Source organism: Cupressus sempervirens, chromosome 10, assembly GCF_028749045.1.
Source record: "Cupressus sempervirens isolate cs-2001-9-10 chromosome 10, ASM2874904v1, whole genome shotgun sequence".
NCBI lineage: Eukaryota > Viridiplantae > Streptophyta > Pinopsida > Cupressales > Cupressaceae > Cupressus > Cupressus sempervirens.
This window is the reverse complement of record NC_143127.1, coordinates 349,014,067-349,034,246: the sequence shown is the minus strand read 5'-3', so window position 1 is coordinate 349,034,246 and position 20,180 is coordinate 349,014,067. Positions and strand designations below refer to the sequence as shown.

Genomic DNA, 20,180 nt, shown 5'->3' with positions numbered 1-20,180 from the left:
GAAGCCATTTTGTCCTTGCGCAAAATTAAATTCTTGTTGTGTATCTTTGCGCGATCCTATGAACACTTTCGCGTGAAATTAAACCACTGTTACTGACCTTCGCATGAGACAAAAACATCTTCGCACGGTCTATAAAACTTCTTTGCATGACCCGTAAAGGTTTTTTGCATGAGACTTTGTATCAGCATTACCAATTTGGGTCTATTCTAGCTATTTGTGGCCTGCATGCTATCCTTTTCTGCATCTATTTATCGCTCTTTGTTTGCAAACAATCCTGAAACAGTGACACTTTGCTTAGCTAAAGACTTGTGTCTTATACCTTGACTAGTCTCATCTCATAAGTAATTTTGGTCCTTGTCTTAATGCTTGTCATACTTTGTGTCATAGTGGTCATAATCTCTAGCTGTTCTAGCCTTTAAATCAAACCATTTGTGCCTTAGTGAACAACATTCTTGCTATTATTTTGTCCTTTTTGAGACTCAGTCTTAGTGTAGTCCTTGTCTTGGTTCTAGCTTCTTGTCCTTGCCTATGACTGTCACAACCAAAAGTGGCAATGTGTTTTATCCCGATAACCTTAGATGTGGTCATGCTAGGGGTCATAATCACGGTAGAGGTAGCTTACCTTTCACTATGCAATCTGTATCCAGTTTGGCTAGTGAGCTGTCTTCACGGTCTTCCTCACCTGCAAGGTCATCTCAAGTTCAATGAACATTTTCCAATTTGCAACAAATTAGGAATCCTTTTTACCAAGAGGATACTAAAATAGGTAGAGGTCCTAAATTCCCAAATACAATGTATGATCCTTTCTCCACAGACCCTTTTGAAACAAAACATACAAAAACTAAACACGTTCCTATAATGACTAATCATGAACCTGAACAGGGTAGTCATAGTCAATATCAAGAACAACCTAGGGATGACAAGGAGAAAGAGAAAGAATATGACACTGATGAGGAACAAGAAGAGGTGGAAATCCTTCCTAAACACATAACAAAATGTTGAAGAGACAAAAACTTTCAAAAGGTCATGGGAATCCTAATCAATGAAGAGAAAGAAAAGTACTTTCTCAAACTCGCCCAAGAGGGAGCTAAACTGCCCACACATTTCAATGTGGAGACCATTATCATATGTGAAGAAGAAACTAAGACCACTAAACTCCAAAAACAACTGAAAATTATGCAAGACCAATTGGCTCAAATGATGCATGAGAAAGAGAAACCCACAAAGACATACACATTGGACGCTCTTTGTTCATTCCCATTTGACAAAAGTATAAACATGCCGCCTTTCCCATGAGGTGTAGAACTAGCCAAATATGACAAGTACTTTGGTACTATTGATCCCCAAGATCACTTGTGAGAATTTGGTGCTTTGTCTATGGAGTTTATACACAATCAAATGTACCTTATGTGTTTATTCCCTAGAAGCCTAGGTGGTCAGGCTTTGGAGTGGTTCTCACATTTACCTCCTAGTATCAAGACGTTTGACGAAATTGCTAATTCATTTGTTCAGCAATATTCTCATAACATTCAACATCCTGTAAATATTTGAGATCTATGCAACCTTAAACAGAAGGTTGGTGAGCCTTTTCTCACTTTCCTCCAATGGTGGAGACAACTTTACACTAAGTATTCTCATAAAATCTCAGAAACGGAGAAGCTCAACATTTTCACTGATAACCTCTTACCTGATTTCAGGTATAGAGTCCAACTATAAGGTCCACGTACCTTTGAAGACATGATTACATAGGCTATTCATATCGAAGAATTTATGGTCAAGAAAGGTGAGCTCATTCGTTAGAGAGACACAAAACAAGGTTCTACTTCCAACAGGGATAAAACCAAACATATCAACAAGAACCGAGAAATTGTACATGATGGGGTTGTTGATAATGTCACACCCAAACCACCTAAAGTAGCATTTGATCTCATAGATTGCCTCAAAGTGGCCAAAAATGTTGAGAAGCCTCCTCCTAAAAATAAGGCATCTGGGAACAAATCGAGAAACTCATGGGCAACATGACCCTAGTGAGAGTATATGCCTTTGGGAGAACCTTTGGATGTGGTTTACAAAACATTGGTACAACACAAGCTTATCTCACCAATGGATAACCCTCGTCCCTATGATCCACAACCATGTCCACCATGGTGGAATGAGACCTCATTTTGTGAGTATCACCAAAACAAGGGACACAAAACCAGCAACTATATAAACTTGCATCATAAAGTCCAGGACATGATTGATGCTGGTGAACTTGTGGTAGATGGACATAACAAAAACTCGGACCACAAGGTGTTCAAAGAGCTTTTCCCAGCTTATGAAAAAGGAGAGACTTTGAAACCAGAACCCTACAATAAGGTCAACTATACGTATTCCAATAATGACAATGTCATTCACATGGTTGAACCTGTAGATTCTGAATACTGCAACATTATTACCATAAAGAGGAGGCAAGATAATGACAAACCCAAGACACCATTTTTATTAAGAGGCCCTACTTCCAATAACATGGATAATGCATCTTCGCAACATTGTACTAATGTTGTTACTCGCTCTCATGCAAAGTTGGTTCTCAAAGGCCCTACACCTCCTATTTCAAATCTTGAACAACATAAGGACAAAACCCTTGCTAGTCCATCTGATAAAGGTGCAAAACACACAACGAACTTGACTACAACTAGTTATAGTGTTCTAGATCAGTTGAAATGAACCAATGCTCACATTTCCATATTTGAGCTGCTTAAAATCTCACCTACCCATAGGAAAATTTTGGACAAAGCCCTCACTGAGGCAAACGTTCCTCAAGATCTTAATCTTGAGCAATTTCAATCCATGGTAGGTCACCTAACCTCACCTCATCTTATGACCTTCTCCAAGGAGGATGACAACTCACTACATCACCCACACAATCAGCCTCTACACATTGAGGTTATGATCCACCAGACACATGTTTGTTGGGTACTCATTGACAATGGCGCTAGCCTAAATATTGTTTTTGCTGCTCTGCTTAGACAATTGGATTATTCTGAGGACTCTGTTGATCCTTGATGAAAGATCACTATTAAAGCATATGATGAAGTAGAACGAAAGTCACTAGGTCTTGTGACTTTACCAATTCGTGTCAGTCCTATCGAAAGGGATGTCACCTGTCAGGTGCTTGACATTCCCTTAGCCTACAACATTCTATTGGGATGGCCATGGATACATGAGATGCACGTTGTGCCATCCACATACCACCAATGCATTAAATTCCCATTTCATGGCTTCGAAGTTACTATTCCTACCACTACTAGCTACACCTGTAATATGCTCAAAGTTGCTGATTCTTTTGTCCTTGCCAACCATGAGTCTAGTGATTGTCACAACAATAAGCTGAAACAAATTGAGCAGTCATTTAAATTGAAAGAAACTAGTATGGGAGAGTACCACATGGAACCAGTGCTATCATTAACATCTATTCCAGAGTCCCCTCGACATTTTGGGAGACCCTCAAAAGAAAAGAAGCCATTCATGCTGACACCTCAGACCAACTTTAATGGCTCTTTTGTCAAAGCTATAGTTCCCTTAGAAGATGAAAGTGAAAACAGAGCCATTTCTACATGGCTTTACAAAGAAGAGGCTCCAGTAGACCTAATAGAACAAGCTCGAGAAATCACTCCTAAGAAATATGGACCTAGTCTTAAGCTTATGAAGCATTTTGGTTACAAGGGAACTAGCCCTATTGGGTGCAATAACAATGGTTTAATAGATCCTATCAAAGAAATAGCTCAAAGCAATAGTGACACAACTGGCCTAGGGTTTAAGAAGGTCCCTTTCCATTTGGGATCCAATAAATGCATACCTATACATGTGAGTTCATTTGAAAATGAGTCACAATCTAAGTCAAGTACTCGAGAGGAAGAATCTGATGATGAGGATTCTTACCCTCATCCTATTCCTTATGATCTTGCTAAATTCTTTACTAAGCCAGATGACTTTGTGCCATGTGTTAGCACTATGGATGATACTAGTGATTCTTCTGAGGACAATGCTGAACAACTCAAATATCATTCAGAAAAGGGAGAATCTAGTCAGTCATGCCATATTGAGTATTTGTGTAAGAATCCAGAGGCTGAAGGAGAGTATGTCCCTATCACTATTGGGGAGTTCTATAGTCTCTCACCATGTGGCACCAATTCTCATGAATATGAATTTGATAATCTTTCAGAAGTGACTACTAATAAAGACATTGACCAAGTGCATGTCTATGAAAATGAAATTGAAGTGAGTGAAATGTCTAGGGTTAGGTCATGGGGGTCTGATCCAACTAGTGTCCTAGAGTCATCAATTACTAACGTTCATACTTTGAGGCATTTGAATACACCTGTGGATGAGGTCACCGTAGGTCTCAAATTGCTGGTCCACGCACTTAATGACTATACTGTGAATGCAATTGAACCAGCCACTATTCTCTCACTCGCACATCCCAAGCTTATAGACTAGAACCCCAATGCATCTAACAAAGTCCCCATGTTCTAGAATGACTATGCTCTTGCCTGTTACCTAAATGCTATCGAACTTGTAACGTCTTCCACCAATGAGCAGAGCATCAACATGACTGAGGCCGACATCAAATATCTCAGTCACATAATTAAAAAGAAAAAATGCAAGAGGTCCGATGGTGAAAACCACATTGTGGTAGTGTCGGATCCCAAAAAAGTAAAAACAAAAGATGTATCCAAGGGTGAAAACCTCTCTTAGATGCCTACAGATGAGATATTTGATGTCCTTCCCAGTCACTTTCAAGAGAGATCATCAATGTTATAGAGCCAACACAGCGAATTAACCTAGGCACAGAAGAACATCCTCATGTGATACATCTAGCGCAATCATTGTCAACTAAAGAAAAGGAACAATTCATTGCCTTTTTCAAGGAGAAGAAAATAATTTTTTCTTGGACATATTCTGACATGCCAAGATTGGATCCTGATCTTATCATGCATCACTTGTCCATAGCACTAGGCATTAAATCAGTTAAACAGAAACTTCAAAAAATGCATCCTCATGTTGCATTGCTAGTCAAAGCAGAATTGGAGAAACTTCTAAAGGCTGGTTTAATCCGTGCAATTGATTATGCTGAATGGATATCCAATATTGTTCCTATTTCCAAGCACGATAAATCTATCAAAGTTTGTACAAACTTCTGTGATCTTAACTTGGCATGTACTAAAGATGACTTTTCACTCCCTAATATATATATGATCGTGGACATGATGGCTGGCTATGAGATGTACTCACTTATGGATGGTTTTTCTGGATACAATCAGATAAAAATTGTGCCAGAAGATCAAGAGAAAATGGCTTTCACATGTGCATGGGGAATCTTTTGTTGGAATGTGATGCCATTTGGTTTAAAGAATGTTGGAGCTACATATCAGTGGGCTATTACTATAATTTTCCATGACATGATGCATAGAACCATGGAGGACTACGTTGATGATACCTTGGTCAAAAGCGCTAAACACAATACTCATTTGCATGATTTGGGACCCATCCTAGATCAAATGAAAAAATTTAGTCTTCAGCTCAATCCTAAGAAATGCGCATTTGGTGTCACATCGGGAAAATTGTTGGGATATATTATTTCTGCAAAGGGAATTGAAGTAGATCCAGAAAAAGTACAAGCAATAATGGACATGCCACCACCTTAAAACATCAGTCAGATGAGAGGACTATAGGGAAGGCTTCAATCTATTTGTAGGTTTATTTCACAATTGGTAGATAAATCACAACCCTTCACAAAGACCTTACATAAGGGTGTGAAATTCAATTGGAGCCAGGATTGTGAGCAAAGCTTAACACAGATCAAACAATATCTTGTCAATCCATCGATCTTGATGCCTCCTATGCATGGGAAGCCTTTACTTTTATACATTTTAGCCACTAAAACATCTTTGGGAATCCTATTGGCTTAGGAAGACAATGACAAAAAAGAAAGAGCTATTTATTACTTGAGCCGAGCATTGGTCTCTTATGAGAAAAACTACAGCATTATTGAGAAAGCTTGCTTGGTAGTTGTCTTTGCTTCCCAAAAGTTGAGACACTACATGCTTGCCCACACTACATGGCTTGTGGCTAAAATAGATCCATTAAAGTACTTGCTCAATAAGGCAGCTCTCATAGGAAGATTGGCTAAATGGGTCATGATACTAAGTGAGTTTGACATCCAATATGTTGAATGCAAAGCTATAAAGGGACAGGCAATTGCAGACCAGCTGGTCGAGGCACCCATACAGAGTCTTCTACTAATAAACATTGATTTTCCAGATGAGTCAATTCTAACACTCACTCACCATACATGGGTTATGTTCTTCGATGGGTCCTTCACACAACAAGGATCAGGTGCTGGACTACTTTTCATTACACCACAGAGATACTCATTGCCCAAAGCATACAAGATTTTGTTTCCTTGTACAAATAACATTGCTGAATATGAATCTTTGATAAATGGTATGAAAATTGTAGTTGAATGGAGAGTAGATCAGTTGGATATCTTCGGTGACTCTCAGCTTGTCATCAACCAAGTAAATGATGTGTATCAAACAAAGGATGAAAAACTAATTCCTTACAAACACATGGTTGATGACTTGAAAAAATATTTTGCACACATCACCTTCCAACAAGTTCCACACATAGATAATAAAGTGGCTGACACCATGGCCACTCTGGCCTCCCTTCTACAAATGCCAAAAAATGATCTATGACATGAGTTCTTGGTGGAAGCGTTACACTACCCAGCCTATGACACACCTAATTCCAGGATGATCTGTTCTATTATAGGACAAGAATCATCCTGATACCATCACATCTATTCCTACCTTTGTAATCAAACCATTCTGGAAGGTCTGACTCGAAATGAGAAATGTTACCTAATCTGTAACGCTTCATATTATGTCATTATTGTTGACGATCTGTATAGGAGAGGTCTCGATGGAACACTCCTTAGGTGTTTAGAACTTGACGAGTCCAAACGTACACTAATTGACGTTCATGAAGGCATTTGCGAATCTCATTCCAATGGCTTGACACTAGCTCACAAACTTCTTTGTGCTAGTTACTACTAGCCTAAAATGGAGAAAGAAGCTGTTAAATATGTTAGGGCCTGCAAGCAGTGCTAGCTACACGAGAATCTCATTCATGCTCCAGCCAGAGAGCTAATTCCCTCTACTACAACATGGCCATTTCAACAATGGGCCTTTGACTTGGTGGGGTAGATTCACCCAACCTCTTCCAATGGACATAAGTTCATTATCACCGCTACAGATTATTTCAAAAAATGGGTAGAGGCAGTACCTCTCACAATTGCTGATGGAAAAACTGTAGCACTTTTTACCACAAACTACATCATCTATAGATATGGTATATCATCCTCAATCATTATTGACAATGGAGGACAGTTAAAAAATAAAGACCCCAAGGAACTGTGCAAGAAATTCAAGATTACACAACATTGGTCTTCCATTTATTACCCTCAGGGTAATGGCCAAGCTAAGGCATACAATAAGGCGATCCTCAAAATTCTTCATCGCATAGTTAGTAAGTCTGGGAGAGATTGGCATCTCCAGATCAATCCAGCCCTGTGGGCATATAGGACAAGCATTAGAACTCCAATGGGAACGACTCCTTTTGCATTGGTGTATGGGGTGGATGCTGTACTTCCAATAGAGGTCAAGATTCCTACCTTGAGAATCTCTATGAAAGGCCTTATCACTGATGATGACTATAGGATAGCTCAACTTCAAGAGCTTGTGTTGCTGGATGAACGACGACAAGTTGCATGTGATCATCTACGAGCATATCAACAAAGAATGGCACGAAGCTATAATAGAAAGATCAGGCCATGTGACTTCCAGCTGGGTGACCTCATTATGAGAGAGAACCCTAAGAATCAACAACAATGAATGCAAAAGGGAAAGTTTGAATGAAACTGGTTAGGTTCATAAATCATTACTACAGTATATGGATCTAGTGCTTATCAACTTTCCACAACCGAAGGAGAAGTGCTTAAAGAGCCTATCAACACTCTCCACCTGAAGCAGTTTTACAGTTGATTTAATCTCAGCAAGCTCTTTGTACATCTCTGTATGTCCTGAAAAAAATCTAAAAATCAAAAAAAGTCTTGAAAAAATAAAATAATAATAATAATAATAAAATTTTAAAAATAATTTTAAAAAATTTGAAAAACAGAAAAGTGCCATTGGTGAAAACCTAGAAATAGGCATCATGGTAGCAAAAAAAGAGAATCTTGCCAAGAAGGTGAAAACTTGGTAAATAGGCACCTTTTAATCCCAATGCTCCATGTTGCAACACATCTTTTGGCTATTCTGTACAATCACTTTCATGCTTTTTCTTTCCCTCTTCCTACTCATGTATCCATGGATTGAGTCTTATCACAGCTCGGGGGCATTCCCCCTTAGTGTCACTTTTTTTTTCTAGATTCTCCTCATAGAATCTCCTATGTGACAATCACTAGTCATTCTGACTGCATCTGCCTACTGTCGCTAGTGTCACTCTTTTTGAGATTCTCCTTATAGAATCTCCTACGCGATAGTCACTAGTCATTCTGACTGTGTTTGCCTATTGTCGCTAGTGTCACTCTTTTCTAGATTCTCCTCATAGAATCTCCTTCGGGACAGTCACCAGTGGTCCTCACTGCATCTACTATTGCTAGTGTCACTCTTTTTGAGATTCTCCTCATAGAATCTCCTACGCGATAGTCAGTAGTCGTTCTGACTATGTCTGTCTACTGTTGCTAGTGTCACTCTTTTCGAGATTCTCCTCATAGAATCTCCTGCACGACAATCACCAATCATTCTGACTGTGTCTTTCTACTCTCGCTAGTGTCACTCTTTTCAAGATTCTACTCATAGAATCTCCTATGCGACAGTCACCAGTCATTCTGACTGTGTCTGTCTACTGTCGCTAGTGTCACTCTTTTCAAGATTCTCCTCATAGAATCTCTTTCACAACGGTCACCATTTGTTTCAGCTGTGTCTGCCTACCATTGCTCAGGTCATATCTCAAGATTCCTTTATGGAAGATCTCTTTTGCATCAGTCACCAGTCATCCTAGCTATGTCTATCTACTGTCTCTTAGTCCTTCTTAGGTTCTTCATCGTGAAGATTCCTCTTTGACCTCAATCACCTATTGTTCTAACTACATTTGCCTACTGTTGTCACCCTACTGAAGAGATTTCTTTCAAATGTATTCTGGACATTAGCACTTGACATCAATCCCAAAAGCATTGAACTCAAAAATGATATACTTGTTTAGATATGCTAAGCATTTTTCTTTGTTTGCTTTCTTTTTCTTTATCATATCCATTCAAGCAACTCGATGATGTCATCTTCAACTAGAGAAGTAATGACTGGGGGCATGATCTTTTTCTTTGCTTTCTATTTGCAGTTTAGTTCCAATAACTTGATCTATTCCTATAAGATGGGTGTCCACTATAAGAGCCTCCATCTCATATTGGATGGCCATGTGTACCTCGACTCCTTTTATATGAATATGCCAATAACATTGGTTCTTCTCCTTGTTTGTTGGAGTGAAATCTTCATGCTATAGTACATATTGATGCTCATCCTACTAAGTGAACGTATGGGTCACTGCAAGTATATCTAGCATAGTTCTATCTTAGGTTATGAATGCAAGGGTCGTTGCGGATAGAATGAATACTGAGTACTTAGCATAAGAGGGATCTCCTGTGTGTTTGGTGTGCCTGTTATGCAAGCAACATTTAGGTCATCCTAGCATTTATGCTCTGATGCTTATGTTAACTTGCTACATTAAAAGGGACAATTTTTTTGGTCATTCTAGCTTCTTGTGCCTCAAATGCTTACATTTAATCCCAACACCCTAATAACATATGTTATATTCATATTTTCATGATTGCAATGTTAGTGAGAATTGTATAACATACGAGCTTTATTTTATATCTAATGATGATAAATTGTCGAGGCTTGGTAACCAGACCTAGGGTTGCATTTAACATAGTCTTGCATTACATACTTCATTTGCATTAGCACGCAATTCGATGGTGATTCTGTTCATACTCCACATGCATTAGATTCCTCCACGGCTGCACAAGCATTTGGTTCATCGATTCACGCTCCTCAATAGAATACCTGTGACTGTTAAACAAAAACATGCAACACTACATAAGATGTCAGTTCATACATATGCGTTCTATCTATGTACAACATACATCTCATGTACATCAAAGAAAAACAAAACAAGACAATGACATGTACATAGGAATACTCAGCTCAAAATCTTGTATATATATATATATATATATCAAAGAATGGGTTAGTACAAAAATGGGCATTACTCGAGTGCAATCGATCAAAAATGATACATGTGGTGCTGGCACACCAATTGATACATAGCCAGGGATCAAAATCAAAAATCAAGCACAGAGCATCTAACTCTGTCTAGAACCCTCACCTCCAGGAGGAACAGGAGGAGCAAGGGCAATAGGTGGCGGAGGCGGTGGTGGCATATCTGGCCTGATAGGAGCTCATGTGCCTCCGGACTCTCGCACATACTAAGAGAATTGCTAAACCTACAATGTCTCATCTGGCATGGTGCTGGTGTATGCGGCATAGTAATACGCAGCCTGAGTAGACTGGAAGCAGATCTCATCCTATGCCAGCTCCAGCCTTCGCTCTTCAGTCTCCACGTGCTCCCTCTAATGATTTGTCTCCTGCTGTCTCTCCACTAGCTGCACATCCCAAACTGCTACTGCAATTTGCAACTCTCCCAACTATTGGGAGGCCGCATGAACCTACTCCCGGTATTGTCCTACCGCATCCTGTACCCCACCTATCATCTGATCTAGCATATCCTCATCAAGCATCTCAGGTGCCTGCTAGTGTGGTGGTGCCTGTGGCTATGGTGGCACCTATTGCTGAGGAACCTGTTGCTGAGGAGCTTCCTGCTGAGGGGTCTCCTCCTCTGTCCTCTGCCTGCGGCATCGGCCCTGTCCACTCCCACTACCCCCGACACCTGGTTCTGATCCCATCTAACATGGGGGAATCTACATCTGCTAAACTCGATGTCAGACTCATGACTACTACTGTGGCTGAACTGGTGGCTGTGGTTGTGCTTGCTATTGCTAAGGTGCCTGCCCTGCCATCCCCACTGGATTTGTAAAACATGGGAATGGATGGCTGATCAAAAATGCCTGATATGCAGGTGTCATCCTTGCATCTACTACCTCTAGTAGGTAGTCCCACTGAACAGTAGCTAAACTGCAGATATCTATCATGGATCGCCCTAGATCCATCCGTGGAGGTCATCCCAGCTCAATATCCCTCTGCACCCTGGCATAGGCGCAGTACTTAGGTGAAATGTCTTGTGGTTGGCCATACTACGACCACACTCATGAGATAACAAATCTCTCAATCACTGATGTCATCCTACCTGCCAGAGGTCAAGAACTAACATCCATGGCAGCTCTCTGGGGGTGTCATCCCAGTCCTTTGTCTCTCTCCACGGTCACCATACAACAGACACTAGGTCATCAAGATGAGTCCACCAGTGCTCAATCTTATCCAAGTGGGCTTGGGTAATATGCCCTCGATATCTACATATATAGGGCTCCATAGGTTCCCAGGCATCCTCAAAAATTGGCCTACATATAGGGAGATGCTTCCAAGCCCAGATCTATAATACATATACACCTGCTGCCATGGTCTTCCTCTCATGGAAGACGACCTCGTGCATCTCATAGAAAAGGTGGGCCAACATGCACTGACCCCATCCAAAGATCTCTAGTGCCTCCAACATCCTATGAAGCATGACACCCCATCCACACTCCAACCCATGCTGTCCCCTATTAGGACATAGGAAGCAGCTCAAGAATATACCCAGCACGGATGCCAACCTATGAGTGGGTCCATAAGTATGCAACAACTCATCCTAGCTAATGGCCCTAACTCTCAGTAGCTCTCTCTCAAATACAATGGATAGTGCCTCTGTCCCTAATTGAGGCACTTTATCATAAACCACCCTAGCACCGTGGAAAGGAATCCGCAAGATCCTCCAAATGTCCTCTGGTGTGATAATCATCTCACCCATCGGCAAGTGAAAGGTGTTTGTCTTTGAATGGAAATGCTCTACCAAAGTTGTGAGTAAGCCGTAATTCACCATCACGGCTGGAATCTGGCAAAGAGAAGACAAACCCAATCGGGCAATGTGTGCCCGATCTGCATCATTCAAACTTTGCAATAACTCTCTATATGGCAGATAGTGTGACCTAAATGAAACGTCTCCAAAGACCTCCTGCACGCACAACAAAAAAATGACAAACAAATGATCAGTATCAAGTCGAAATGACGCATCAAAATGAAATAAAATGCAATTTTTAAGTGCGAAAGTCAAAACTATCATGGAATTTCGCACAAAATTCATGAAATCTCGAACGAAATTCATGAAATCTCGTGCGAAATTATAAAGTTTTGCACAAAGACATTATTTCTTTGCGCGAAGAATCACACATTCACACGAAAAAATAGTTGCTCGCGCAAAGAAATCAATCTCCACTCAAGAAAAGAAGATTTTGCACTAAAACCGAATCAACTCATGTGAAGAATCTATTTCTTCACGTGAAACCAAATGCCTCTCGTGTGAAGATCCTCACCACTGCACACGAAGAAACAGACAGCCCTAAGTCTTCGCGCGAAGAAGGAAGACCTTTGCACTAAAAGAGATCGATCTCACGCGAAGAAAGATTTGACCCCCCAAAAATCCTAAAACGTGCAATAAATGACCTTGAAATGCATGAAAACAAAAGTACGAAGATGAAAAATCGATGATTCACCGGTGGTACCTAGTCTGCTGGCTAGCTGTGTCGTCTGGAGTGCTCAAAATGATGATATCTCACGTTCACTGCCATGTCTCTATCAAAACTCAAAATCACTACAAGACAAAAAGCACAAATGAATTGAAAATGACCCTTTGGGCCCTTATATAGGTGTTGACCAAATTTTTCAAAGTGCTCAGATTTGCGCAAAAATCACACCCCTGGCTAATTGGACCGTTCTAGATCCATTTTTGGGATCAAATTCAAAATTTGACACACTTAAGAGCCTCAAAAATGCATTTTAAAATTTTAGGGACCGACGCGATCGAACGCTTGTGCAACCCAAATCTTTCTCATACTTTGTGATTCTTGGAATCCTTTCAACTTTAGATTCTCCATATTTTCAAAATTCATTTTGAAAATAGTCAACTTAAGTCACTGTGGCTCAATTTGGTCAACTTTTGGTCAAACTTGATCTTTGCAACTTCGTAATCATTTCAAATCAACCCTGAATCTTCTTTAGATCATTTTGATCTCTTCTTTATTCTTCAAATCGTTTTGGTCTCTTCTATATTCTGCTAAATCTCAAATTTCTTCTATATCTCATGATATACTGCTTCAAATCATATTTTTGGTGTGTCATCTTTCGATTTTGCTCCCGAGGGGGCAGGATGATTACATCATTGAATACTTATTTCTTGGGGCATCTCATTCCCATCTCATGTCCTCATCACTTAGGGCATCTCATCACTCGGGGCATCTTGTTCCCTTCTATCTGGCATCTTTTCCATCTATCTTATGTTTTCATCAATTGATGAACCTTATAACAACTCTTCTCAGAGTTTGATAGATAGGTATTGGGACAGTCTAAACCCCAACTCCTGAAGATCAAGCCTCATCCTGGGGATGATTCTACAACTCATGATTGGACCTTCTTATCTTTTATTGATCTTAGGTATCTAGGTGTTCTATCTGGATCCTTGAAGGTTAAGCTCCATTCTGGAGATAGTCTTCTAAATGCTATCAATCTTAGGTATCTAGGTGTTCTATCTGAATCTTTGAAGGTTAAGCTCCGTTCTAGAGATAATCTTCTAAATGCTATCAATTTTAGGTATCTAGACATTCTATCTAGATCCTTAAAGATTACACTCCGTTCTAGAGACAATCTTTTAAATGCTATCAATCTTAGGTATCTAAGTGCTCTGCTTGGATCCCTTAGGATTAAGCTCTGTTCTAGAGATAGTCCTTAAAAGCTCATCAATTGGTCTTTGTGTCATCACCTTCGGAACTAATCTCATCTTTGAATCAATTTTAGGTATCTAGGCATTCTACTTGGATTCCTTGGGATTAAGCTCTATTCTAGAGATAGTCCTTAAAAGCTTATCAATTGGTCTCTGTGTCATCACCTTCAGAACCAATCTCATCTTCAAATCATGCTTTCTAATTTTTCTTTGAATTGAATGTGTTGCTCGCACATTCATTCAAAGAGGGGCAAAATGTAATACCCCAAAATTGGCTCATTGCCATGATACCAATTCTGGTCTATTTCTAATCAATCCTAAGTCCTATTTCACTAGGCAAATTCTTATTCTACTACTCGCTACTTGACTTAAATGTCAGATGCAGAAAACCCTAATCTGCATTCATCATGATTATTATTTAATTCCTATAGTATTTACTCATATTAGTTACATTAAACCTATTGATTAATATTTAATTTAATTAATAAGTATTTATACTTTAATTAAATTAAATTATATCCTAAGGCTAATATACTATGGAATTAAATGAAATTATTTAATTAAATGGAGAACTTACTTCTAATTAATTAAACAAAGTTATTTAATTAAATGGGAAGTCATTCCTAACTAATTAAATGAAGTTATTTAATTAAATAAGAAAAGTGCCTCTAATTAATTAAATAGAATTATTTAATTAAATGAAAAAGGTAATTATGAGAATATATCTCATTTTATTAAATTAAATTATATCAAGATTAATGTACTATGGGATTAAATTTATTTAATTTAATAAATATGCCTATTTTAATTAATTAAACAAAAATATTTAATTAAATGGAGAACTTACTTCTAACTAATTAAAAAAAGTTATTTAATTAAATGGGAAGTCATTCCTAATTAATTAAATGAAGTTATTTAATTAAATAAGAAAAGTGCCTCTAATTAATTAAATAAAATTATTTAATTAAATGAAAAAGGTAATTATGAGAGCATATCTCATTTTATTAAATTAAATATCTCTCCAAAATCCTTCTTCAGTTCAAAAAGGGAAATTCCCAGTTCACTGTTGATCAAAAAGGAATTAAATCAGTTAACTCCTTATTCTACTCAAATTGAATAAGTTAACTCCTTATTCTACTCAAATTAAATTAGTTAACTCCTTATTCTACTCAAATTAAATCAGTTAACTCCTTTTTCTACTCAAATTAAATCAGTTAACTCCCTTTAATTTGGGAATCTTCCTTTATGACTGAACTTCACCTTTAATCCTGACCATTGATTGAAATCAATCTCAACTATTGATGGATTCCAGGAAAGTCTATTTAAGAGACCCTCATCTCTTCATTTTGAGAGGTTGAATGAGAATTTGCATTGAATTGTTGCTGGATTGTGCATTCATTTGAGCTCCCTACTTTCATATTCATTTTCTAGTTTAATTCTCATCTAGATTTAATATGCATACATTTAGTATAATTTCTTTTACATGTTCTTAGATTAAACGTGCATACTCCATTCTAGATTAATTTGCATAATCATATAGATTAATTTCATTTCAAATCCTTCATTCTTACAGGGTCTAGTTGCTTAAACACCTCGGATATGAGGATATTTGAAAAGCAATTCCCTTTAGATAGAAGGCAACAAGTCGCTTTGCAGGCTGATTTTTGGATGAACAATCCAATGTTCATTCTAGGATGAATCCGCATACAATGACCGTGTTGAAGTGTGTGTGTTGGCATAGGCCGCATATTCATGCATGCAATACATACATACATACATATATATAACTTTTTCCAGTATATATCTGATAGGGAAATTATTTTTAACCATTCAAATCTTTAAAACAATAATCTTTTCTAGATTCAAAACCCTACCCCATGAACCCATTTTCTAAATTCAACATTTTCAATTAAGGGTTTCAATTTTATTTTAATAGATGTTTTAGTAATGAAGAACAATCAATTTTCTAACAAGGGTTTTAATTTCAAGTATATTTGCAATAAACAAAATTGATATAACAGACACAAAGAAGACATGTTTTTCAAGAGATTTCCTACGATGAATTCTATGAGATTCCTACCTCAATCTGATGCTACAATCTGACTATTTCCTAATGATTACAAAAATTCACATCCCCTAGATCCTTCAAAAAAAATTGTCTTTCAATCTCATAAATTGCTCCTCATAAACCTGTGCATAGAAATGAGCTTGAATCTATTAATCTAGTTTACAGACATGCAAAGGTCTCTCCTTAAAATAAAGTTTAATTATTTTAATTTATTTAATTCCCTTGTGCACATTGTTTGCCATTAATTAGAATAAACTTTATTAAATTACTCCCACTTCATTTTTTTGTAAGTAAGACATTTTTAGAAATTATATTTATTATTTTAACTAATAATATTTTAAGTCCATTATTTAAATACAACTTCTAAATTTATTATTGTTAAATTAAATAAATATAATTACGCCAAATTTAATCTTTAATCTTAACTCTTTTATTTAATTAATTTCTCAATTAATTAAATATAATAAAATTGATTTTTTCTTTATAAATTGTTGTTTGATTAAATCATTTAATAATCTCTTTCATTGATTTTATTATACTTGAAAATCACAACATACCCACAAACTCAATAAGATAAAATTTGACTAAAAGACAAAATATAAATCAAATTCAAAGGTTAAAATTTGAAATTCACGTCACTTTGACAAAATGGAGAAGGTAAATAAATCAGATACTTGTCTTTAATCTTAGGGCAATTGGCTCAAGTTTAGGATTTGGACTTGAGAAATATCTCCCCTCTTTTAGCATTGTGATACTATGATAGGGCACACTCATCTTGGAAATTTAGGGAAGTTGATGCCTAGTACCTACAATCTGCATAAATTTCAAACATGTACATATGCATATATTTCTAAACTAAATAGATAATGATAGAGAGTGGTACATCATTTAGATCTTGACTAGCATGTGACTATGACTGCCTCCCTCAACCACATCAGATACATCAAACATAAGGCAAAATATACATGTACACCATACCAATGCAAGTATGAGGTTAGTAACCATAAAATCACATATAAATCATCCATATAATTATCATCATGAAAGTAATTGAAATTACCATATGAACTATGCATGACATCATTATCAAAAGTATAACCATGAACACATCAAATATCTGAGTATAAACTATCTCATCAAATATATAATACAAACATGTAAATAGTATTGACCAAATCAGGTAATCAAGTACCACTAAATTGAATCACATAACCATGAAACCTGGCCTAAAAGAATTCAGCAATAACATAAAATAAAACTAGAGGTAAGCAGTACATGTTGGTCCAAGAGTAGTCTTTTCCATGGTATAATCCTAGGGTGTAATATCATCAAGGCTTTTATCCACAAATGGTTTATACACATTGGCCATCCAATGTCTTATTTTCTCATCCACTTCTAACAAGGTTTCTATCTTGGGTGTTTTTCTTGTAGGCATTCTACCTACGCATTTTCCAACCATGTCTTCCCTTAAAACATTCACCAGAATTATGCTTCTTTTCTTATTTATAGATAGATCAAACCAATTCAGTGTGGAAGAGCCACTCTTAGGTGGACCTGAGTCTAAAGAACTAGGGAATAACCAATAGCCAAAGAGTTCAAGGTGTTAGCTCTATCCATGACTTGTTGATTGCTTTGATCCATGGTTTCAATCATATTAACGACAAATTCAGCCACAACTTTAATATTGTTTGGTTTTATAGTAGCATTAACCACTGTAGCTTATTGATCTCTTTTCCTCTAAGTTTTTGAATGGGCCCACCTAGCTAAGGGTGAAGGTTGAATTGAAATTTGAATAAAAAATTCAATTTTAGGTTCAGGATTCAAGGCACCTGCACAGGAACATGTGACAACTTTATGAGTACAATGAATAGGCGATGTTGACTTGGAACTAGTAGATCCCTTTTGGAGGTTTAACTTGGATTGTCCTAATTTGGACTTCCTTTTATCTTCTAGCTAGTTATTTCTTCTTTCGATGAGAAGGAGAGTTCTAGCTTGAAGATCATCTTCTTTAGGAAAATCTTAGTCTAGCTTAGGTAGGGGAAAAGCCTCGACCTGAGCGACATAGAAAGGATCTATTGCCTCCTTATTTTCAACATCTTTGACACCCTTAACATTCATATGTAACTTGAACTCTTTGATTTGTTTCATAGTAAATCTAGACCATAACCTTTTCCTCACTTCATAGTATTCTTCACAATTTGTCCAAAAATCTTCCATTTGAGGAATGTGAGTAAAAGATGGGTGTAGTTAAAACCGAGCTTGCACAAATCCTTTGCTATTGAATCCAAAGTAGTCATAGTAGAACACTAAGTTCATGGTCTTTTGTTCAAGATCTAGCTCAAAAAAATCATGAATTCTTTTGCACTAATAATGGCCAAGTTCAATGGGGAAGGTGAAACTAGAATCTTTCCTAGCTTTACAACTTTTATCCACATTTGTCACCTTTCTGCAAACTTCAATCAGAACATAGTAGTCCAAACAGTATATGGGTAGCTTCAGGGTTTTACCTTCATATCCACTAACTCTTATGCATGTGAATTTGGGGAACTGGCTAAAGAAACTACCATCAATAGTAATGAACTAGGTTGCCTCTTCATTCAACCTCCTATGCTCTTTACCTTTGAGTTGAAAAACCAATTTTGCAAGAAAGGTATCTTGTGCCCTTTTGAAGTCTTTGGGATTCTTCTCCTTATATACCAAAGAGAAATAATCATAGATAGCCATGCTATTTACCCAATCTTGGTGAGGTAAGACCTCCCACTCTTTAAAACATACTAGCATATAAAATAGGTAAGAATCCATATAAAAACCAAAAACCCCATATACTTGTGAAAGCTCTTCATGTAATTTTTCTTCTATAATCTCAACCCATTCAATATATTTCCCTTCACTTAGGATGGTTTGAATGAATAAGTACTTCTAGTTTTCCCAGAAAAAAGTATTCGTGTTTCCCTTGACTTTGTTTAGGAGGGTTATTATGTCTTTAATCTTGGGGATCATATGTTCTCACGTTAGAGATTGAGGAAGATAAGAACCTCCTTTATTGGGCTTGAGGAACTAGTTTTTAGTAATGACATTATTAAGTTTGCTAGTATCAGCGACAAACTAGAAATTGAATAGGCTGATGGTCTAGGATTCATATTCCTCATGTGGAGGAATTATTAGGGCACCCATGACCATATCTATGTTTACATACACCAACACTTCCTTGCATGCCTTCTAATGCATCTTTTAGTAGCATCATACTTATTTTGGAATTTCAAAACAAGTTCTAGGAAAGAAACTACCTGCTCATGTCTACCTTCTCTGCAATTGACCTAGGCTTAGCTTTCAAGAACCTGACCATAGTTTCATAATATCTTCATTAGAAAGGAAAGTATCTCCTAGTTCAGGTCAGAAACAAGTAAGGGTGGTGCTTTTCTTTTCTTTAGGTAACTGAGGGTGGAAAGCAATCATGACAGAGCCAAATATTTTAATTTTATCTATAAGGAAAAGATAAAATAAAAGAGGACCAGTAGATTTTATCTTTACCTTTAAGCAGGAATAAAATAGTAGCTAATGAGGAAAGAGAATGAGACTCATTAGGAGGAATACACTAAAAATCTCCTGATGAAAAGATTATTTTGCAACTCCTTGCATCTCTAGGAAAAATTAGAATTCTTAACTCATATAGTGATGGGAGAATGAACAAAAAGGGAAACTTTTTAACACTTTAAACAAAAGAACATATCATGGATAAATAACTAATTATCACTGCTTAGCTTCACATGTACAAAATCACTCCACCACCTTTCACACCAATTAGTAATTAATGCATGTCATTTCTACTTTCTTGGGAAAGATTTGACAATCTCCATATTGCCACTTTTCATTGTTTGTATGCCTTTTAGACCGTTGAACCCTAAACTCTTAAATCATGGGAAAGGTTCAAGGTTCTAGTTCAATAGTCTTAAAATGTGGGGATTTGATGCTCATATATCAATTCATCGTGATTGGAAAATTTTATCAATCATGAACTCTAAAC

The 20,180-nt window shown here is 37.3% G+C and overlaps 1 pseudogene; it reads right to left on the bottom strand.

The window, feature by feature from the left end:
- LOC149534025 (uncharacterized) overlaps positions 1-10,543 on the bottom strand; it is a 134,218-nt pseudogene extending 123,675 nt beyond the window's left edge.
- Between the last annotated feature and the right edge of the window lie 9,637 nt (positions 10,544-20,180).